Source organism: Silene latifolia, chromosome 5, assembly GCF_048544455.1.
Source record: "Silene latifolia isolate original U9 population chromosome 5, ASM4854445v1, whole genome shotgun sequence".
Taxonomy (NCBI): Eukaryota; Viridiplantae; Streptophyta; class Magnoliopsida; order Caryophyllales; family Caryophyllaceae; genus Silene; species Silene latifolia.
Genome location: NC_133530.1, coordinates 41,722,502 through 41,733,452, shown reverse-complemented (window position 1 = coordinate 41,733,452; position 10,951 = coordinate 41,722,502). Strand labels below are relative to the sequence as shown.

General features: G+C 35.1%; 1 long non-coding RNA gene across 1 annotated transcript; it reads left to right on the top strand.

Annotated features, from left to right (window-relative positions):
- The first annotated feature begins 615 nt into the window (after nucleotides 1-615).
- LOC141657326 (uncharacterized) lies at nucleotides 616-5,165 on the top strand. The gene is made up of 3 exons (XR_012548724.1): nucleotides 616-1,978; nucleotides 2,962-4,003; nucleotides 4,985-5,165. It is a non-coding gene; the product is annotated as an uncharacterized LOC141657326 (long non-coding RNA).
- Nucleotides 5,166-10,951: the final 5,786 nt, after the last annotated feature.

Here is a 10,951-nt window from a genome sequence, read left to right as displayed (position 1 = left end):
TATTCTTTTAGTCTATAGGGGATGTATGTATGATGTACCCAAATCCACAATTTCTTCGCTTTGGGTATTTATCTCGGTTTTTAAGTTTTTAATTTGTATAATAATTTAATTATATAAAATGTGGACTTCTAGTATTTTTCATTTATGTCGGTTTAATTTTATTCAATTTCCTTCGGTTTTACTTATAAATAAATTATTTTAGTATAATTAATTGTGCAATTCAAATTGATTTGACAAAATACAACACATAATGAATAATGAAATGAACAATTTAAATTGATTTGACATAACACAACCCATAAAGAGTAATAAAAATGAAGAATTAAATTTGATTTTACTAAACACAACCATGAAATGACTAATTTTGTTGCGTGTAAGAAAAACCGGCGGCATGCATAAGCACAAGTGTGTAACTGTGTGGACAGCGGGCCGCCCACGGGGGCGCTTGGTGAAGGTCGAAAACAAGCGTTTGCATTTTGTATGGAGTCGCCACCAATTTTTATGGGAAATTGGAACCGTTCGAATACCTCGTGTCATGTCAAGACACAAAGTAATGACATGAACACTAATGTAATACCACTAAATTTTCAATTTGTTTTATTTTCTAATATCGAACTTCGGGGACGAAGTTCATTTTAAGGGGGGAAGACTGTAATACCCCGTATTTTATATTACTATTTAAGTCGGATAAATTGTTGAGTCGAAAATTATGTTAAGTTATTTTATTTAACTCGCGTCATATCGATCCAAGTTATTTGACACGGGTTTATACGGAATTGTCCAGTCCAAATTAATAAATAATAAGACCATAATCATAATTAAATATTATGACCTAACCTTGATTATTAATTAGTACACTAAGCCTATCATATTAAATAATTGGACCTAACATTCCTACAATATCTACCACTAATCGTATGATGACAAAATAAGAACAACACAACAATTAAGCCTACAAATACCTACCATTACCGTATGAATGACAAAACAAGCACATAACCAAACCTTCCATTTCTTCTAATTCTATCTCCATAATTATCTATTTAATTAGTGCTCAAGCATGACATCTAATTCACGTATCTTTGCCTTCTTTTGGCCTTTGCATCATCTTTATCATCTTGGTTATCAATATATTATGATATTCTACCAACACCTTCCCAGCACACGGCTACCAAAGTATTCCAAGGCCTTCGGTGGATTTTATTTCGATCACGGGTCTTATATCGAGTCTTTGAGCACATTCGAGAGTCATTTGTTAACATTTAAGGTAACACGATTCTACCGATCCTAATATTATTACTATTGTTCGGGGTTATACGTGCTTTATAAGCTAATTGTTGTGCAATTTGTGTTATGTGCATATAATTATATAAGGTAATTGACTAGTTATACTTGTTATATTCTGATAGTAGTACTTATAATATTCCTTATTGTTAAATTGATTGTCTTTTGTAAGATGGGTTGGATTACGAGATTTGTAAAATATTAGTAAGATGGTACGAGATATGTTTGGGTTAGTTCATAGTAGAAGCCGATTATTATTGTTATATGAGCAAGAGATTTGTTTTTTTTATGAATGGTGAGATTGTAGTAAGGAGTTAAGCATTTGAATGCTATCAAAATTGGTTGTTAAGAAAATCTGTATAGTACAGTTATAGTGCCGTGAGATGTGATCTTTAAGCTTTGATTATGGCCTTCTGTTGGTAATTTTGAAGTTGACTATTTGGCCACAATTTGGATTTTGGAGCGTTTTTGGTGTTGTATTTTAAATTGTCGTACCCTTTGACCTCGACAAGTGGGTGAGTAGCTTAGAATTATACTCTAAGTGTTGAGCAGTTCCTTTAATGGAATATTTGACAATACTAAATACTACCCACGGCTACCAAAGTATTTCAAGGCCTTCGGTGGATTTTATTTCGATCACGGGTCTTATATCGAGTCTTTGAGCACATTCGAGAGTCATTTGTTAACATTTAAGGTAACACGATTCTACCGATCCTATTATAATTACTATTGTTCGAGGTTATGTGTTTATATGTTAATTGTTATTAATTTCTTGTGGTTCTCATTGTGCTTATTGAGTTGAATACTAGTCATTATTATTTTATATTGGTAGTTAATATTTCTATTGATAAGATAATTTTATTATTTGTGAGATTGGTGGGTTACGGATTTATTGGGTCTTGGTACGATGGATAAGCAATTTGTTCATGATTGAGCTTAATAGATAATAATGGTTGGCGAAAGTATGCAAAGAACCATCAGAAACACTTGGGTGAGTGTGAGTTCTCTTGGCTCTATGTGTAGATTTGGATAATGATGGGCATTATGTTCACGTATTCTGGCAATGGATTGAGAATTTATTGTGATTCAACTTGCGTTAAAACATTGAGTTTGGATTTCTTTATATTGTATTTAAATTGTCTTTTCCTTTGACTTTGACTCGTGGGTGAGTAGGCAGGGTATCTCAAGTGTTGTGAAAGATTCCTTTAATGGAATATTTGACAATATCGATATTGAAATTGAGATGAATATTGTTCTTGGTATTGAGTTATGGGCCGTTGAGCCGAGTTATTTTTACGGTCCAGTGCGACCATGGTTACTGAGTTCTTTGAGTTTGAAATCGATATTGAGATAGAAATATTGTTTCGCGGTCTTATCCGCCAGTTCACTCACCCCTTGTCTTTGGTCTTAGGTTCGACGATGAAAATACGATACTTGGTTATATTATGAGACGGAGGAATGAGTGGGATGGGGTAATGAGTAATATGGAGTAATTAGTTGAGATTGAGATTAGTAAAGGGGAGTGTTTTTATTATTCTCTCTGTTTTTTTATATTTTTACATGTATGTGTTTCCACGCCATGACCAAAATTACGCTGCTTATATTGAGGTATTATCTGTTACTCAGCTTTTCGGCTGACGTGTTTTCTCCCTTCGGGGCTACTCGTCATGGGGGTAGTTCCTTTTTGTCTTCAGGTTTTATTTTCAGGTCTTTCCGCTGCGGTTCAAATGGATTTTCAAGTCAAGTTTTTAATTAAAGACTTTGTAAAAGATTTGTTCCATTTTATTTTCATTTGTATAAAAGAGATTTTGTAATAGAGACTTTGTATATTAATTATAATATCCCTGTATTTCGGCCAGTTTTGTATGTAAAAGTAAGTTTTAATTTTAGCCGAAAATCAGGGGTGTTACAATTGGTATCAGAGCGGGTTCTTTCTTGGTCAGGTGTTGAGATCGTCATATCTTAGCACCGTTCTTTAAACTTTCTAAACTTTTCTTAAATTTTGGGTTGTCATTTCATTCATTTTTTTTGAAAATTTTACGTTCGAGGACGAACTTTATTTTTAAGGAGGGTGGAATGTAATACCACTCAAATTTTCAATTTATTTTTATCAAACTTCGGATGTAATACCACTAAATTTTCAATTTGTTTTATTTTCTAATATCGAACTTCGGGGACGAAGTTTATTTTAAGGGGGGGAGACTGTAATACCCCATATTTTTATATATTATTAAACGGATATTATTATATATTAATTATGATACATTTTATATTACTATTTAAGTCGGATAAATTGTTGAGTCGAAAATTATGTTAAGTTATTTTATTTAACTCGCGTCATATCGATCCAAGTTATTTGATACGGGTTTTTACGGAATTGTCCAGTCCAAATTAATAAATAATAAGACCATAATCATAATTAAATATTATGACCTAACATTGATTATTAATTAGTACACTAAGCCTACCATATTAAATAATTGGACCTAACATTCCTACAATATCTACCACTAGTCATTTGAACGACAATTCAAGCATACAATCACTAAGCCTACAATACCTACCACTACCCATATGGATGACAACATACAATCACTAATCCTACAAATACTACCCACGGCTACCAAAGTATTTCAAGGCCTTCGGTGGATTTTATTTCGATCACGGGTCTTATATCGAGTCTTTGAGCACATTCGAGAGTCATTTGTTAACATTTAAGGTAACACGATTCTACCGATCCTATTATAATTACTATTGTTCGAGGTTATGTGTTTATATGTTAATTGTTATTAATTTCTTGTGGTTCTCATTGTGCTTATTGAGTTGAATACTAGTCATTATTATTTTATATTGGTAGTTAATATTTCTATTGATAAGATAATTTTATTATTTGTGAGATTGGTGGGTTACGGATTTATTGGGTCTTGGTACGATGGATAAGCAATTTGTTCATGATTGAGCTTAATAGATAATAATGGTTGGCGAAAGTATGCAAAGAACCATCAGAAACACTTGGGTGAGTGTGAGTTCTCTTGGCTCTATGTGTAGATTTGGATAATGATGGGCATTATGTTCACGTATTCTGGCAATGGATTGAGAATTTATTGTGATTCAACTTGCGTTAAAACATTGAGTTTGGATTTCTTTATATTGTATTTAAATTGTCTTTTCCTTTGACTTTGACTCGTGGGTGAGTAGCTTAGAGGTATACTCTAAGTGTTGAGCAGTTCCTTTAATGGAATATTTGACAATATCGATATTGAAATTGAGATGAATATTGGTTACTGGTATTGAGTTATGGGCCGTTGAGCCGAGTTATTTTTACGGTCCAGTGCGACCATGGTTACTGAGTTCTTTGAGTTTGAAATCGATATTGAGATAGAAATATTGTTTCGCGGTCTTATCCGCCAGTTCACTCACCCCTTGTCTTTGGTCTTAGGTTCGACGATGAAAATACGATACTTGGTTATATTATGAGACGGAGGAATGAGTGGGATGGGGTAATGAGTAATATGGAGTAATTAGTTGAGATTGAGATTAGTAAAGGGGAGTGTTTTTATTATTCTCTCTGTTTTTTTATATTTTTACATGTATGTGTTTCCACGCCATGACCAAAATTACGCTCCTTATATTGAGGTATTATCATTACTCTTTTTTCCTACGTGTTTTCTCCCTTCGGGGCTACTCGTCATGGGGGTAGTTCCTTTTTGTCTTCAGGTTTTATTTTCAGGTCTTTCCGCTGCGGTTCAAATGGATTTTCAAGTCAAGTTTTTAATTAAAGACTTTGTAAAAGATTTGTTCCATTTTATTTTCATTTGTATAAAAGAGATTTTGTAATAGAGACTTTGTATATTAATTATAATATCCCTGTATTTCGGCCAGTTTTGTATGTAAAAGTAAGTTTTAATTTTAGCCGAAAATCAGGGGTGTTACAATTGGTATCAGAGCGGGTTCTTTCTTGGTCAGGTGTTGAGATCGTCATATCTTAGCACCGTTCTTTAAACTTTCTAAACTTTTCTTAAATTTTGAGTTGTCATTTCATTCATTTTTTTTGAAAATTTTACGTTCGAGGACGAACTTTATTTTTAAGGAGGGTGGAATGTAATACCACTCAAATTTTCAATTTATTTTTATCAAACTTCGGATGTAATACCACTAAATTTTCAATTTGTTTTATTTTCTAATATCGAACTTCGGGGACGAAGTTTATTTTAAGGGGGGGAGACTGTAATACCCCATATTTTTATATATTATTAAACGGATATTATTATATATTAATTATGATACATTTTATATTACTATTTAAGTCGGATAAATTGTTGAGTCGAAAATTATGTTAAGTTATTTTATTTAACTCGCGTCATATCGATCCAAGTTATTTGATACGGGTTTTTACGGAATTGTCCAGTCCAAATTAATAAATAATAAGACCATAATCATAATTAAATATTATGACCTAACATTGATTATTAATTAGTACACTAAGCCTACCATATTAAATAATTGGACCTAACATTCCTACAATACCTACCACTACCCATATGGATGACAACATACAATCACTAATCCTACAAATACTACCCACGGCTACCAAAGTATTTCAAGGCCTTCGGTGGATTTTATTTCGATCACGGGTCTTATATCGAGTCTTTGAGCACATTCGAGAGTCATTTGTTAACATTTAAGGTAACACGATTCTACCGATCCTATTATAATTACTATTGTTCGAGGTTATGTGTTTATATGTTAATTGTTATTAATTTCTTGTGGTTCTCATTGTGCTTATTGAGTTGAATACTAGTCATTATTATTTTATATTGGTAGTTAATATTTCTATTGATAAGATAATTTTATTATTTGTGAGATTGGTGGGTTACGGATTTATTGGGTCTTGGTACGATGGATAAGCAATTTGTTCATGATTGAGCTTAATAGATAATAATGGTTGGCGAAAGTATGCAAAGAACCATCAGAAACACTTGGGTGAGTGTGAGTTCTCTTGGCTCTATGTGTAGATTTGGATAATGATGGGCATTATGTTCACGTATTCTGGCAATGGATTGAGAATTTATTGTGATTCAACTTGCGTTAAAACATTGAGTTTGGATTTCTTTATATTGTATTTAAATTGTCTTTTCCTTTGACTTTGACTCGTGGGTGAGTAGCTTAGAGGTATACTCTAAGTGTTGAGCAGTTCCTTTAATGGAATATTTGACAATATCGATATTGAAATTGAGATGAATATTGGTTACTGGTATTGAGTTATGGGCCGTTGAGCCGAGTTATTTTTACGGTCCAAAGGCGACCATGGTGCGAGTTCTTTGAGTTTGAAATCGATATTGAGATAGAAATATTGTTTCGCGGTCTTATCATGAGTTCACTCACCCCTTGTCTTTGGTCTTAGGTTCGACGATGAAAATACGATACTTGGTTATATTATGAGACGGAGGAATGAGTGGGATGGGGTAATGAGTAATATGGAGTAATTAGTTGAGATTGAGATTAGTAAAGGGGAGTGTTTTTATTATTCTCTCTGTTTTTTTATATTTTTACATGTATGTGTTTCCACGCCATGACCAAAATTACGCTCCTTATATTGAGGTATTATCTGTTACTCAGCTTTCCGGCTGACGTGTTTTCTCCCTTTTGGGCTACTCGTCATGGGGGTAGTTCCTTTTTGTCTTCTGATTTTAATTGGACCTAACATTCCTACAATATCTACCACTAATCGTATGATGACAAAATAAGAACAACACAACAATTAAGCCTACAAATACCTACCATTACCGTATGAATGACAAAACAAGCACATAACCAAACCTTCCATTTCTTCTAATTCTATCTCCATAATTATCTATTTAATTAGTGCTCAAGCATGACATCTAATTCACGTATCTTTGCCTTCTTTTGGCCTTTGCATCATCTTTATCATCTTGGTTATCAATATATTATGATATTCTACCAACACCTTCCCAGCACACGGCTACCAAAGTATTCCAAGGCCTTCGGTGGATTTTATTTCGATCACGGGTCTTATATCGAGTCTTTGAGCACATTCGAGAGTCATTTGTTAACATTTAAGGTAACACGATTCTACCGATCCTAATATTATTACTATTGTTCGGGGTTATACGTGCTTTATAAGCTAATTGTTGTGCAATTTGTGTTATGTGCATATAATTATATAAGGTAATTGACTAGTTATACTTGTTATATTCTGATAGTAGTACTTATAATATTCCTTATTGTTAAATTGATTGTCTTTTGTAAGATGGGTTGGATTACGAGATTTGTAAAATATTAGTAAGATGGTACGAGATATGTTTGGGTTAGTTCATAGTAGAAGCCGATTATTATTGTTATATGAGCAAGAGATTTGTTTTTTTTATGAATGGTGAGATTGTAGTAAGGAGTTAAGCATTTGAATGCTATCAAAATTGGTTGTTAAGAAAATCTGTATAGTACAGTTATAGTGCCGTGAGATGTGATCTTTAAGCTTTGATTATGGCCTTCTGTTGGTAATTTTGAAGTTGACTATTTGGCCACAATTTGGATTTTGGAGCGTTTTTGGTGTTGTATTTTAAATTGTCGTACCCTTTGACCTCGACAAGTGGGTGAGTAGCTTAGAATTATACTCTAAGTGTTGAGCAGTTCCTTTAATGGAATATTTGACAATATCGATATTGAAATTGAGATGAATATTGTTCTTGGTATTGAGTTATGGGGCCGTTGTGCCGAGTTATTTTTACGGTCCAGTGCGACCATGGTTACTGAGTTCTTTGAGTTTGAAATCGATATTGAGATAGAAATATTGTTTCGCGGTCTTATCCGCCAGTTCACTCACCCCTTGTCCTTGGTCTTAGGTTCGACGATGAAAATACGATACTTGGTTATATTATGAGACGGAGGGATGAGTGAGATGAAGTAATGAGTAATATGGAGTAATTAGTTGAGATTGAGATTAGTAAAGGGGAGTGTTTTTATTATTCTCTCTGTTTATTTTTATTTTTACTTGTCTGTGTTTCCACGCCATGACCAAAATTACGCTGCTTATATTGAGGTATTATCTGTTACTCAGCTTTCCGGCTGACGTGTTTTCTCCCTTTTGGGCTACTCGTCATGGGGGTAGTTCCTTTTTGTCTTCTGATTTTATTTTCAGGTCTTTCCGCTGCGGTTCAAATGGATTTTCAAGTCAAGTTTTAATTAAAGACTTTGTAAAAGATTTGTTCCATTTTATTTTCATTTGTATAAAAGAGATTTTGTAATAGAGACTTTGTATATTAATTATAATATCCCTGTATTTCGGCCAGTTTTGTATGTAAAAGTAAGTTTTAATTTAGCCGAAAATCAGGGGTGTTACAAGTTCCTTTTATGCTTTTGCTCGATCGAGTGATTTAGTTACTCGATCGAGTGGTTTTTGCTGACGGGCTGGGCGTTTTAGTTATTTTCCGTCATTAGGTTTAATTAAACTCCTAATTTCTTATAAATAGGAGTGAGGTCGTCAGTTTATGCATCTCTTTTTATCCGGAGACACTCTGACTCTGTCTTTTCTCTTGGAACGATACACTGTTACTTTGCATTTTATTCCGGATCATTATTCCAGTAATTTCTTCCCTCTTTTCTCTCTTTTTATTTAATGTTTATTATTCCCTCTCCCTATTTATTTATTGTTCTTATTAATTTCATGTCTAGCTAAATCCCCTTAGTATGTTAGGATTAGGGAAGCCGTGGTAGCAATGTTTTAACTGACTTGAATAGGTTAGACTTGCGATAGGAATTGTATTAGGCAATTTAACTGTTATCCGGTCGAATGAATGCATGCAGGAGACCATAAATCTAGTTAACCCCGACCTAGATCGAAAGATTGGAAGGGAAGGCTTGCTTAATTACAATAGGGTATTGCAGTGAGGGCGAAAGTTAAGCTGTTTACGCTCTAGGGCGGTTTAAGGACCGAAAGGTGACGACCATAGCTCTTCTTATCAATAGTTTAATCGCCTCAGTATTCCCGATAGTATAAGATTTGATAGCTGCCACGGTGGACCGACTCCTAGCGTACTACCCTTCTCTTGCTGTTAATTTCCCTTATCCCTTTTCTCTTGCCTTAGTCTTTAGTTTAGTTAACACAATCAATTCAACCTCCATTAGTGACATTTAGACAGATAAATAGACAAATAGATAGTACACCGCCTCCCTGTGGAGATCGACCCTACTTACCGCTGACTTCTGTTAGTAGTACTTAGGTATTTATTTTTGGTATGAAACGACAGTATCAAATTTTGGCGCCGTTGCCGGGGAGGCAATCTATTTATTTATTTGTTTAATTTTATTCATTTTTTTAGCCTCGGGGATTTTTCCCTTGAGGCCGTTTTAATCTTTTTCCTCGAGTGTCTTTGTTTTGATAGGCCTTACGGGTACTACCTAGACAGTTCTAGGTGAAAGACAATCAAAGGGAAGGCTTGAGTACCTTTGACCCATCACCGATGTCCCACTATATGGAACAGTAGGTGATCTCTTGCGGGAGATGTGGTTCTCACGAGCACAATGCACTGTAGTTGTGCCGCCACATCCATCCTATCAATGGCCACCGCAACAAGATCCTCCCGATATACAAGAAGAAGAGATTGCATGAGCTGAAATCCTTATTGCAGACACTTGCATCTCAATTGCAAGATCGTGACCGAGTGAGGCAAGATCATGATAGGCGCACTTCTTCGCGACTTGAAAAGCTCGAATCGACATTGCTCGGTTAGCAGCCGAGATGCAAGAAGAAGAGGTTGCGTAATCGAGGTCTTTAATGGAGATACTTGCATCTCAAATCCAAAGTTATGACCGAGTGAGGCGAGAGAGTGATAGACGTGCGGATGCTCAAATCATTGAGTGAGTCTAAAATTGCTCGATTAGCGGTGAGTCGGATAATTGGCAACCGAAGAGGTATACCTTGCCGAGAGCGGTTTTTCCCATGAGGAAACCGTGTTGCCCAATGCTGAGGATGACTTTTATGACTCGGACGACGAGTTTCTATCACATTTCATTGCCCCACACGAGGAGTTCAGCGCTGTAAAGGAGGAATCACTCGATCGAGTGACAATTATTGGTCGATCGAGTGATTTTCCAGGAGAAAGTGCTCGATCGAGTGAACATTCTACTCGATCGAGTGGAAATCAGGAGGAAACTGCTCGATCGAATGAAGATTCTACTCGATCGAGTAGTTGGGCCATTGGGAGCTTTGGTTCGTCATTTGGGTTTGATTTTGATGACGATTTCGATGACGATAATGGATACGGTGAATCTTCCCTATTCAAAGCCGAGTTGGATGCACTTGAGGCTGCGATTTACGGGGCGAATTCCACTAAGAAGGGTGTCAAAGAGGCAATTTGAGTCGGTAATTGCTCCTAGCACGGAAGAGGTAATATCTTCCTTTGTCGATGATTCCGTCATTGAGAGTGACCGACACGAGGTAGTAAACGATAATTTATTTATTGTTTGTTTTAATAGTAAATTGCCTCAGTTGACTTTTGCTGCGCATCCCAATGCTTTACCCCTTCTTAGTAGGTCGTACAATTTAATGATTTTTCACCATCCTTGTCATCACAAAATCGTTAATCTGAAATGGAGCCCTACTTTATTGACAATTGCTCCCGCGCTCCTATATTTTGTGGATAAATTT